Raw genomic sequence first — 10,548 nt, 5'->3', positions numbered from 1 at the left:
GAAGAAGACTATTTTTAGTTGCGTCACAACCGTTAAATTAGTTGTGAGCTCACACAGAGAAATATGCTTCTTTCTGACAGCTTTCAATTTTCTTTGATAAATCATTGACCGAGATTTCTGTATTCGGACCGATATTCAATTTCTGTTCCAACATTTTGTTTTTATCCCAAGTATGGTGTATAATAGAAATAAAAATAAGCCTCTATTAGGGTAGGGATTCCCAACATATTATTCTTTACCCCCACGACCCTAGGAAATGTTTTATTAATGTTCGCACCCCCAACAAAAATAATTACAATATTTGAAATCTTATTTTATAATATATTATTATAGTCCAGACTGTCTCTAGTTTACTCGCCTGGCTGTAGTAGATTATAATTATCATCATCATCATCATCATCATCAGCCGGGGTCAATCCACTGCTGTATGAAGGCCTCCCCAAGCTTCTTCCAACTCTCTCGGTCCTGTGTCGTTCGCTGCCACGTATTTCCGCCGAGCTTTACCAGTTCGTTAATCCAGCGGCTTTTAGGGCGAACCTGTGGCTGTTTCTTGCCCCTTGGGTACCACTGGATGACGGCGTTTGTCCAGCGGCCGTCCTTTCGGCGAGCAATGTGCCCCACCCATCTCTGGGCGGCTCATAGGCTGCGAGATTATAATTATATTATAACTAATCCTAATTTGGTTACATGCATCAGCTAGACGTTTGTATTTTCATTACTTGAGTGTATTTGTTATGTTGATTTAAAACGTATTACTTAACTATCCCTCCATCTTTTGTGACTTCTACCATTAGTAAAACACCCATTGAGCCTTCTTTCTAATACTATTGCTTGTAATTTCGTATCCTTTCTGGATTGTTACTTTCAAAGAACTGTATGAGTCGTTTTAAGATAAATAATACACTCGTAGTAATATTCGGCAGTAGGGCAACACTCATCACCTAGGAGCAGCAGGTTATATGAAAGTATGGTGAACAAGTATGGTGAGGCGGACTGGTAATCAAGTTGCGGCAAAATTTCCACGTTAATATTAAATTATATTTGTACGTTATAATGACCAAAGTAAATCCTCCATGATGCCCTGATTTTTTTTTATCGCATCGCTATTTCTCGTAAGTTGTCAGCTATTATTGGCCTGCTTCATTCAGTTGTATGAGAAAGCCGATTCCTTGCCCCTCTTTTTCTTTTAATACCTCTATGCTCATCACATTGAATTCTCGTTTAGGCTCATTCATCTGGATAAAGCTGTTCTTTATACTCTCCAGCCATTTAATCAGACAAAATGACACGAGTTTGTTCAGGTTGTCACCTAGCCTCAATGGCTCAGGTAAACAGATAATAGTCTGTTTTGAATCTGTAGTTAGCTAATGATTTCTCATTTGAAGATTGGTGATACAGAAACGAAATATACCTACAGACCTACAAACTTATCTAAAGAATGTATGGGGGAACCACTGTCGAAAACTACCCAATCAAGACTCCAACTGGACAGAATCTGACAATCGAATGACGGTTTCAAAATGGCGTCCATATGATAGTTCGTAGTTCCATTTTGTAGGACTGTACAGATCTACAAACTTATCTGAAGAATGGGATTTATCTGAAAATCTGTTTATCAGACCAATTTTGACTTATTTGAGTATTAGATTCTTATCAATGCAGATGTGCTCAACGAATTCAAGAGAAAAGTGATGTAGGACCTACGACTCAATATTAGGAGTTCCATGAAATATACGATCAAACCTGGAGTTCTACAACCTCCGACATAAAGAATATAATATGTCTACTTCCGTTAAAACTGATAGATGCCAATTGGCAGTGTTCAAACACTTAGGAGTATCCTGGAAAACATGCCTGACAGTTGTAGATCAATGCTAAAGCGTTCGGTGCAGACACCAGACCTGAAGGACATTACCCCAGTTGTCCCAGGATACGGAGAGATACAGGAAGGAGTAGGCTAGGAGCGGTCATGGGCTGACAAGCCACCGACTAACATGATATTAACTAGTATAATTTTATAATGATTATAATATTCGTAATAATTTCTATACATTTATGTGTAAATTTTAATTTTTGTGCGTGATATTGTTAGAATCGGGCTAAATCGATCAGTAATAACAAATATTACTTTTTCATCTAACTTATTTGCATGCTACGTTACCCGATTTAAGCAAAGCAATAATTGTTAAATGGAGCGAGTCGGGATGTGACTAGAAAAGATGGTGAATTAGTAATTAAAAATGGCAATGTTGTTGTTGCGTACAAAGCGAACTGGTTTTTTGAGTGTAATATAACAGATATTCCCGACTCGCTACATCGTATCGATATTTTTTTCTCTATATAATTAAATCCCATGCAGTAGGCAGATACTATGTACTTAATATGTATGGATGATGGGCTTTTGTCATGACATTATTAATGTTTTGTTATAAAAAAATAATTGTTATGGATTAAAGAACTTTTTGTATGTTATAATATTATTGTAACTAATAAAACGGGTTGTGAAACGAATAAATAAACATAGATTTTGTAAAACAGTATTTGTCTTATTAATCCCTCCTAGTAACACATCATAATGTTTTAATAATTACAAGATAAAAAGAACTTTTTATATACAACGTTTTTAAATTTTCTGTTGAATTATTATGCTCCATATGCTCAAACTTGTACTTGATATGAAGTAAATAAAAAACAAACAAACAAACAAATATAGAATACTGAAATGTCATTTTTATTTCCATAGTAACGCACGTAAATATTAATAATTTAGTTGCTAGGACCGCCCAGTTAGCAACCAATAATAGTGGATTGGATTACGGATTTCTTCCGAAATAACTTTTCATACAAAACAGAATTAACTGACAATGAATTCAATGCTACTTAAAGATGGCTAAAAGTATTAAAATATTGCATTGGCATCGTGTTCTGATATATTCTAAAAGTTTCAAATGTCTAGCTAGTCGGGAAGTTAGTTAACAATCGATTGCAAGATTTGTACTGGATAAACAACCACCGGACAAATAAGAATATGACCTAATAAAAACGTTGTAATAAAAAGCATTGTAAAAAATGGAGGATACTTTCATTTTTTTTAAGTTTAGTCATATTATGGTACCCACCTATTGGCGGAATTCGAAACAAATCCTTCCTACGATGGAATTTCTTGAGAAGTGACATATTATTATGTAAGAATGTGCTAACGAACGTTCCATACATACAGGGAACACAACAATTAAAGGTGTTTCTTTACTTCCTTTCCTGTGGATCTATTCTATACACAAGCCTGCTTTCAGTCCACTACGGCTGTTAAATAGGGTAGGAAAGTATCGAATAATTAACACTTATTATTACAATTACAATAAGTTAACCGTCAGAACTGTCAAAACTGTCTATCTCGGTCTAAAATTTATCACATCCAACAGAGGTGCTGCTAAAACATAGTACTTATTGTAACAATCATAACTAAATTATTGTAATTGTCACAATAAGTGTTATTATATATAAATAATTCGATACTTTCCTACCCTATTTAGCTGCCGTAGCGGACCGAAAGCAGCCTTGTGTATAGAATAGCCCCTCTGGTGTGTTTGTATGAAGGTACAATTCTCGGCTGTGGAAAAATTTAAACAGGTGTTAATAATAATATGTTATTTTTAATATTATTTACGTCTACATCATAATTTCAATATCGGTGATATTTGAAGACATTCAGGGGACTCTGTATTTTTCACGTTTACTGACAAAGTCCCAACCAAACTGCCGTTAAACTCTTGATCTATGGCGTCTATGACTTTGAATTTGTAACATTATGAAACAGCCAGTTCTCAAACCAAAAATTTTAGAAACTTCTTTATATTTTATTTATTTTGGCATGTTCGTCCCTAATAAGATCATATAAACCCCAACAGAGTGGTTTGTATTAACCGATTTTTATTTTTACGAGAAATGGCCACTATATACTCTGACTCAAAAACAATATGTCTACTTGCCAGACCCAAGATTCGAATCTGGGACCCACGACGTTATAAGCCGACGCTTAAGCCGCTTAGCCATTGTGGATAAAAATGGTATGCTCCTCGCTAATCGCACCATTCTCCCTATTTGTAAGTACAGAGTGGAATTTTGTTTATGGCATAATTTCGGTCTGAAAACATTTTAAGGCGTCTAGTAGGCTTGGATAATCGAGAATTTTCATTGCAGTTAGACACATGAATTAAAAGACAAGTATATATTATTTTGATTGAGTTAATTTTGACATTTTATAAGTGTCTGTGGAATTGACTGGGAGGTTTTTATATTTTTAGTATTTGGGGGCCGCTATTGAAATCCGAGTGGGCGTTTGCATATATTGTGATGATGCAATTAGACATCTACAATCAATATCACAAATTATTGCAAAATGTGGTTGAGTGGTTATCTTATAAGCTCCATGTCAGGGATTTTGTTATGCTTCGGGAAATATTTTAGGTTACATGTAAATTGTACGTAAAACATTTCACCGTAGCACAGTTCGCCGCGAGCTTTCTGATCGGAAAGAGAGTGTAATGTCCTGTGGGGGTAGGCAGATTGAGCGTCGCTTGGGGGCGGCAGTTACTCGATGGGCGGCAAATCGAGGAGAATTATTTTGGTGTATATAGAAATAGCTAAAATTATTTTTTTACGCGTTGTAGGTACATAATAGCATAGTAAAAATGCTGTGAAAATAATAAATGGTACAAACCAAATGGTACAAAAATGGTACAAACCAAATGTGTCAGAAATATCAACCAAATAAGACCTCAGCTCTGGTAATTTGGGTAAATATCTAACTTATATTATATTTTTTGGTTAAATTTAATTTTGTATGTTTTAGTGGTACCTACTTATATTTTTTGTTAGTAATGTATTCATACAACATATTATGTCTTGGAGTCATGAAAGGATGACAAAAAATATTGTATAAAAAATGGAGTGGCATTTTAGCGCTGCCTAGGGCCGGCATTTTGTCTAGGGACGTCACTGGAAAGAGATGACCATTTGGCATTTATACTACACGGTCTCCAATTTTAGTAATATTAACTTTCAATTTTCATAGTCGATTTTGGCAAGATTCATAAATTCAAGAATGAAAACCCAACCTTACCTAACCTATCAAATAATCCAGTATATCAGCTATTTTCAAAATTTGTTTGCCGCTGGCTTCCTGTAAACTAAAGTATAAACCGACAAGAACCGTGTTTTCTTTAGACATGCATTTTATCTCAGTACTATACGACCCAAAGGGGTTAGACGGTCTTTAATATACCATATATTTCCGATACAATATTTCACGGTATTTTACGGCGAACTGCATACGTACAAATTCCGGACACAAATATTTTACACTGAATTTGTGAGAAATACGTTTTTTCAGGTTTTGGTATAGTTTAATGAATTTGTTGAATGCCAAGTTTTAACTGTTTCAAGACTCACTTTTAAATCTTCTCACAAATCAATTTCGTTACATGCGTCAAAAAAAATCGTCACTGGTAGTATACCCAGAAGAAAACACGTAGGAAATGTCATTTAATTTTCTAATAGTATTTATTTTAAAATTTTATATAACATAATAATTATTAATATAAATGGTTATTAAATATCTGTCAACCCTCGCCTCATTGAGAGTTCGCGTGATCTGATAAATTTAATGAAATGATGACAATAAAACGAGGAGGCGGCGATGGGATGCATCATCAACACTTGGTCTTATTCACAGGGAAAAAAACTGGGGTCAACAGGAATCAGAGGTCAGTGACTGTTTGACTAAGACACGGACTGTTTAATGATTGTCGTGGACAATCAAAAAATCTTCCATATTCAATTTAACAACGAGCTTTTAGTGTTCGTAATTACTTCTAAAAAAGAATAATTATTCAAGATCTGATTTAAAAAATAAAAAAACACATCTTTTCTAACATACATTTATAGCGCCTGTATACGTGCATGGATTTACTGGCACCAATAGTGTGTGAATTAAAGTTTCTCAACCTTTTTACACATGCAGATCAACGTAAATAGGAGAAACGAAAATAAAAAATGACGTCTGATCGCAGTTAGAGTTGGGTCGAATACCCGAGAAAATCTCAATCTCGAGATTCGGGATTTCCAGAAAAGAATTTTCGGGAATTCTCGTCATATCGGGAAATTTAACAAAAAACTGTAAAAATCCTAAAATCAGTGTAAATACAGACAAATTCCAAAAAATATGATTTTTTTTTATTTATATAAGAAGACAGACAAAATAGAAGTAGGAAAACAAAAATAATTCAAAACATTACTTATTAAATCAAAAAACAAAGACCATCAATCGCGTACGCTTTTGAGACACAATATTCCTTGATGTTGCAAAAATTGCGCTCATTTTGAGTCGACGTTGGCTTAATTATTGTGTTAAACGCCCCGATCAGTCGTTGAACGTTTTGTGTTTTCTGTCCACTTTTTTCGTATAGAAAATCGTTTTTTCAATTAATATTTGATAATAAAGAAATCCCGAATCTCAAGAAAAGGTTCTCAAGATCCGGGATTTCCCGAAATGTTAAAAATTTCAATTCTCGGGATTCGGGATGGAAAATCTCGAAAATTTCTCGAGAATTCCCGTCGGGAAATTCCCGAAACCAACTCTAATCGCAGTTGATTTCGTCACGTAAAAATCATTAATCTATTTTAAGAACAAAAACACAATGTACAAACACTTGCAGGTGCACGGGTTTTGAAGATTTTATTGGAATTTTTAGCATACGCATTTGGGCGCCAAAAATTCTCGGACCACACAGAAAATATCTGCTGACCACCGGTTGAGAAGCACTGAATTTCTGTTCCTATTTCTCTATTTTCTATTCATTGATTTAAAACACAAAAACCGATAGTCAATAATAATGCAATTTGATAAGCATTTCATGTAGGACCTAATAGTTTAAAATATCGCAATTAGGTAGGAGGCCCGTAGCTTAATTGGTTAAAGAATATTGGCGCGATACCAGTGGATTCTTCTCTTCTTGGTCGTACACTCATAGCTGAGGATCGTGACCACTTTTTAATTTTGCCATCCTTTGAGTGACCAAAGAGTTTCCATCCTTCTCGATCTTCCGCTTCTCTCAGGGCAGAATGAATGGTGTTAGCTCCCGTTAGCTCTTTCACTTGGTCGGTCCAGCGCGTAGACGCTCTTCTTCTGCTTCGCCTTCCCTAGAGACCACCCTAAACCACCCGTCTCTCCAGGTTGTCCGGTTCGCGCCGGACAATATGTCCAAAAAACTGCAGAAAACCAGTGGATGTACGGGTTCAAATCCCGCCGGGCATAGTATTTTTTCAAAAGTGATTTATTCTAGTGGGTATATATATATATATATGGGGATAAACAACTCAATCCGTGTCAGTATATTAATCGGCGATATTAAATATCCATTTCCCGTAGTGTCTAATGTCCAAAACGGATTTATATATTTTTTTAAATAAATATAAAAAAATATTAAAACTATGAATTAGTCAAAAATCTGTACGAGGAAAAATTGGAAACTTATTAAACTAAATTTTAATAATAAATATGACTATAAAATAAATGTAATAAAAACGTAACTGTGGACATAAATATGTAACAAATTCAGATTTTTTTTACAATTATTATAAGTTTATATTTGACTTATTTTTTTTCTTTTTAATGTTTTCAGATACATATTTATAAACGCTACACTTCAGCTGAGGCATGGTCTAAAAAGATCGTGACTACGCGACGCGCAGATTATGCAGACGACGTGTGACGAACAAAACATAATTTGTCATAAAAATTCAACATGCGTCCATTTAATGTTATGTTTATTGTTATTTAAGTAATAATAATAATATATTCATTGACATGTTTTGTTTTTCGAGTAAGTACATAACGTTTTTTTAGTCATCTTTACACGATTTAAGAATATATTCCTCCGACGCCATCATAAAACAAATTGACGTGCTCACAGGTCGACATTCGCTCTCCGATTGGCAACGCGTGCGAAATTACGTCCCACCTATTACTGAAAATTATTTGCCGTTTCACAGAAGTATGCTCTTAATTAATACAGTTGAAATTGTAAATTATCAAAAAAATGTCTCAAATTGCATGCTTCGTATTTTTCCGCTAGATGCCTCTGGTAGGTAGAAGTACTATAATGGAATGTTACATTTTCAAATCTTGCGAATTATTCGTTGAATAAAAGAAATGGTATAACATAACATAATGATGTAGATATGTCAGTTTGAGGTCACGTTATGTCATATAAATCCAACCTATTAACCTAGTGGGGGTGTACCCATCATTACAGCAACCGGGTGTAATTATTAACTGTCACAAAAATAATAGTGGGAAGTTGTTAGTATAATAACACCGCAATTATCGCAGACGTAGCCGCCATCTTTGACTTAAAAAAACATAATGTCGCGTTTGTCGTGACAGTGAGTGGCTTGCTGACATGACATCGGCATGCGAGCAGTCTTTTCGGTCGATAGTCATTATTTGGTTTGATTTACTTCGCCAGATTGCTAGCCAGGAAGTGGCATTGTCATGGCTGTATCGATATAGCGTTTGGAGAGCACATTTCAACATCACGCATATACGGTAAATGATCAAACCCTACATACTAGGGAACACAGAATTAATGGGAACTGAAATATCTAACGGGTGTGGAGAAACAGGTAACCGATCTCGTGTGTGGAAGAATATGGGATAAACTTAAACACGTGCAAAGAATACGCTTATCTTTAGTTCCACCAACTGCTCTCGTTTTATACAATATTGTACGTCTATAATGTGTGGTTCATTGTCGTAGGACATTCACACATTCAAAACCCTGCGTTAAAATGTAGTGTATTGGGGAATAGCCTATAGGAATTTTATTTATTAATCTGTTCTGTGGTTCATTCAGCTGCCCATGCAGAGAGTAATGCCAAATCCTACTATATCAGAGTAAAATGTTGTATTTGTTGTATATACTCGTATAATATAGTGAAGTTCATATATATTTTTTAAATTAGTGGAAGAGTAAAATGTTGTATTTGTTGTATATACTCGTATAATATAGTGAAGTTCATATATATTTTTTAAATTAGTGGACGAATTTTATTGCGTTTCTCACGAAAAAGAGTAAATAATATGCCCCATTAGTGTGTTTTGTGATCTTTTTATTAATAATCGTTCAGATTGTTCACAATTACTATCAAAACGAACCCAGAGTAAATATTCGTCTTCACAATATCTTTTCACTTATACACATTCAAACTATAATAACGTACTTACTTCACCATGTTCGATCCTGAGAGGACCCTATGAGCCTCCACAGGGTGGATGTTATATTAACAGTTTTTGTTTACGAGAAATGGATGTTAGCCACTTGGTCAACCTATTAGGTCCATACTACTCCAAACGCAAATTGAAAAATAATATATTACATATTTGCCAGACCCAGGATTAGAAACTGGGACCCACGACATTATAACCCGACGCTTAAGCCACTCGACCATCGTGGACTGTTAAATTGTTCGTTGGCTCGACTCTGCAGACCCATGAATCTTCACGGTGATCAAGTGGAGCTGTTTTTTCATCTTAGCTCTTTTAAATTACCTAAGTTTGTCCAAAATTTATCACTCATTGTAACAGGGCGACAGTATTTTTTACAACGTTTTTATTAGCTCGTATTCTTATATGTCCGGTGGTTGTTTATCCGGTACAAATATTGCAATCGATTTTTAACTAACTTCCCGACTAGTTAGACATTTGAAACTTTTAGAATATATCAGAACACGATGCCAATGCATTCTTTTAATACTTTTAGCCATCTTTAAGTAGAATTGAATACATTTTCAGTTAATTATGTTTTGTATGAAAAGTTATTTCGGAAGGAATCCGTAATCCAATCCACTATTATTGGTTGCTAAGTGCGTGGTCCTAGTAACTAAATTATTAATATATACGTGCGTTACTATGGAAATCAAAATGACTTTTCAGTATTCTATATTTCTTTGTTTGTTTGTTTGTTTTTTATTTACTTCATATCAAGTACAAGTTTGAGCATATTAAGCATAATAATTGAACAAAAAATTTAAAAATGTTGTATGTAAAAAGATCTTTTTATCTTGTAATTATTATTGATTTTTTTTCTTATAATGCGCATCTTCTCTTCATATTTTTTTTATGTTTTTCGTTATTATAAAATACTACCTATGAGTTTTTTTCTTTTAATCATTATGGTTTATTATCTATCTGCAATGTATTTTTACAACGTTTTTCTTAGCTCGTATTATTATTTGTCCGGTGGTCGTTTGTCCGGTACAAATCTTGCAATCGATTTTTTACTAACTTCCCGACTAGCTAGACATTTAAAACTTTTAGGATATATCAGAACACGATGCCAATGAATTTTTTAATACTTTTAGCCATCTTTAAGTAGAATTGAATACATTTTAGTTAATTCTGTTTTGTATGAAAAGTTATTTCGGAAGAAACCCTTAATCCAATCCACTATTATTAGTTGCTAGGGGGTCTGGGGTCCTAGCAACTAA

Source organism: Rhyacophila brunnea, unplaced genomic scaffold, assembly GCF_057557595.1.
Source record: "Rhyacophila brunnea isolate RB1 unplaced genomic scaffold, BYU_Rbru_1.0 scaffold_24, whole genome shotgun sequence".
Classification (NCBI taxonomy): Eukaryota; Metazoa; Arthropoda; class Insecta; order Trichoptera; family Rhyacophilidae; genus Rhyacophila; species Rhyacophila brunnea.
This window is presented reverse-complemented; position numbering follows the sequence as displayed.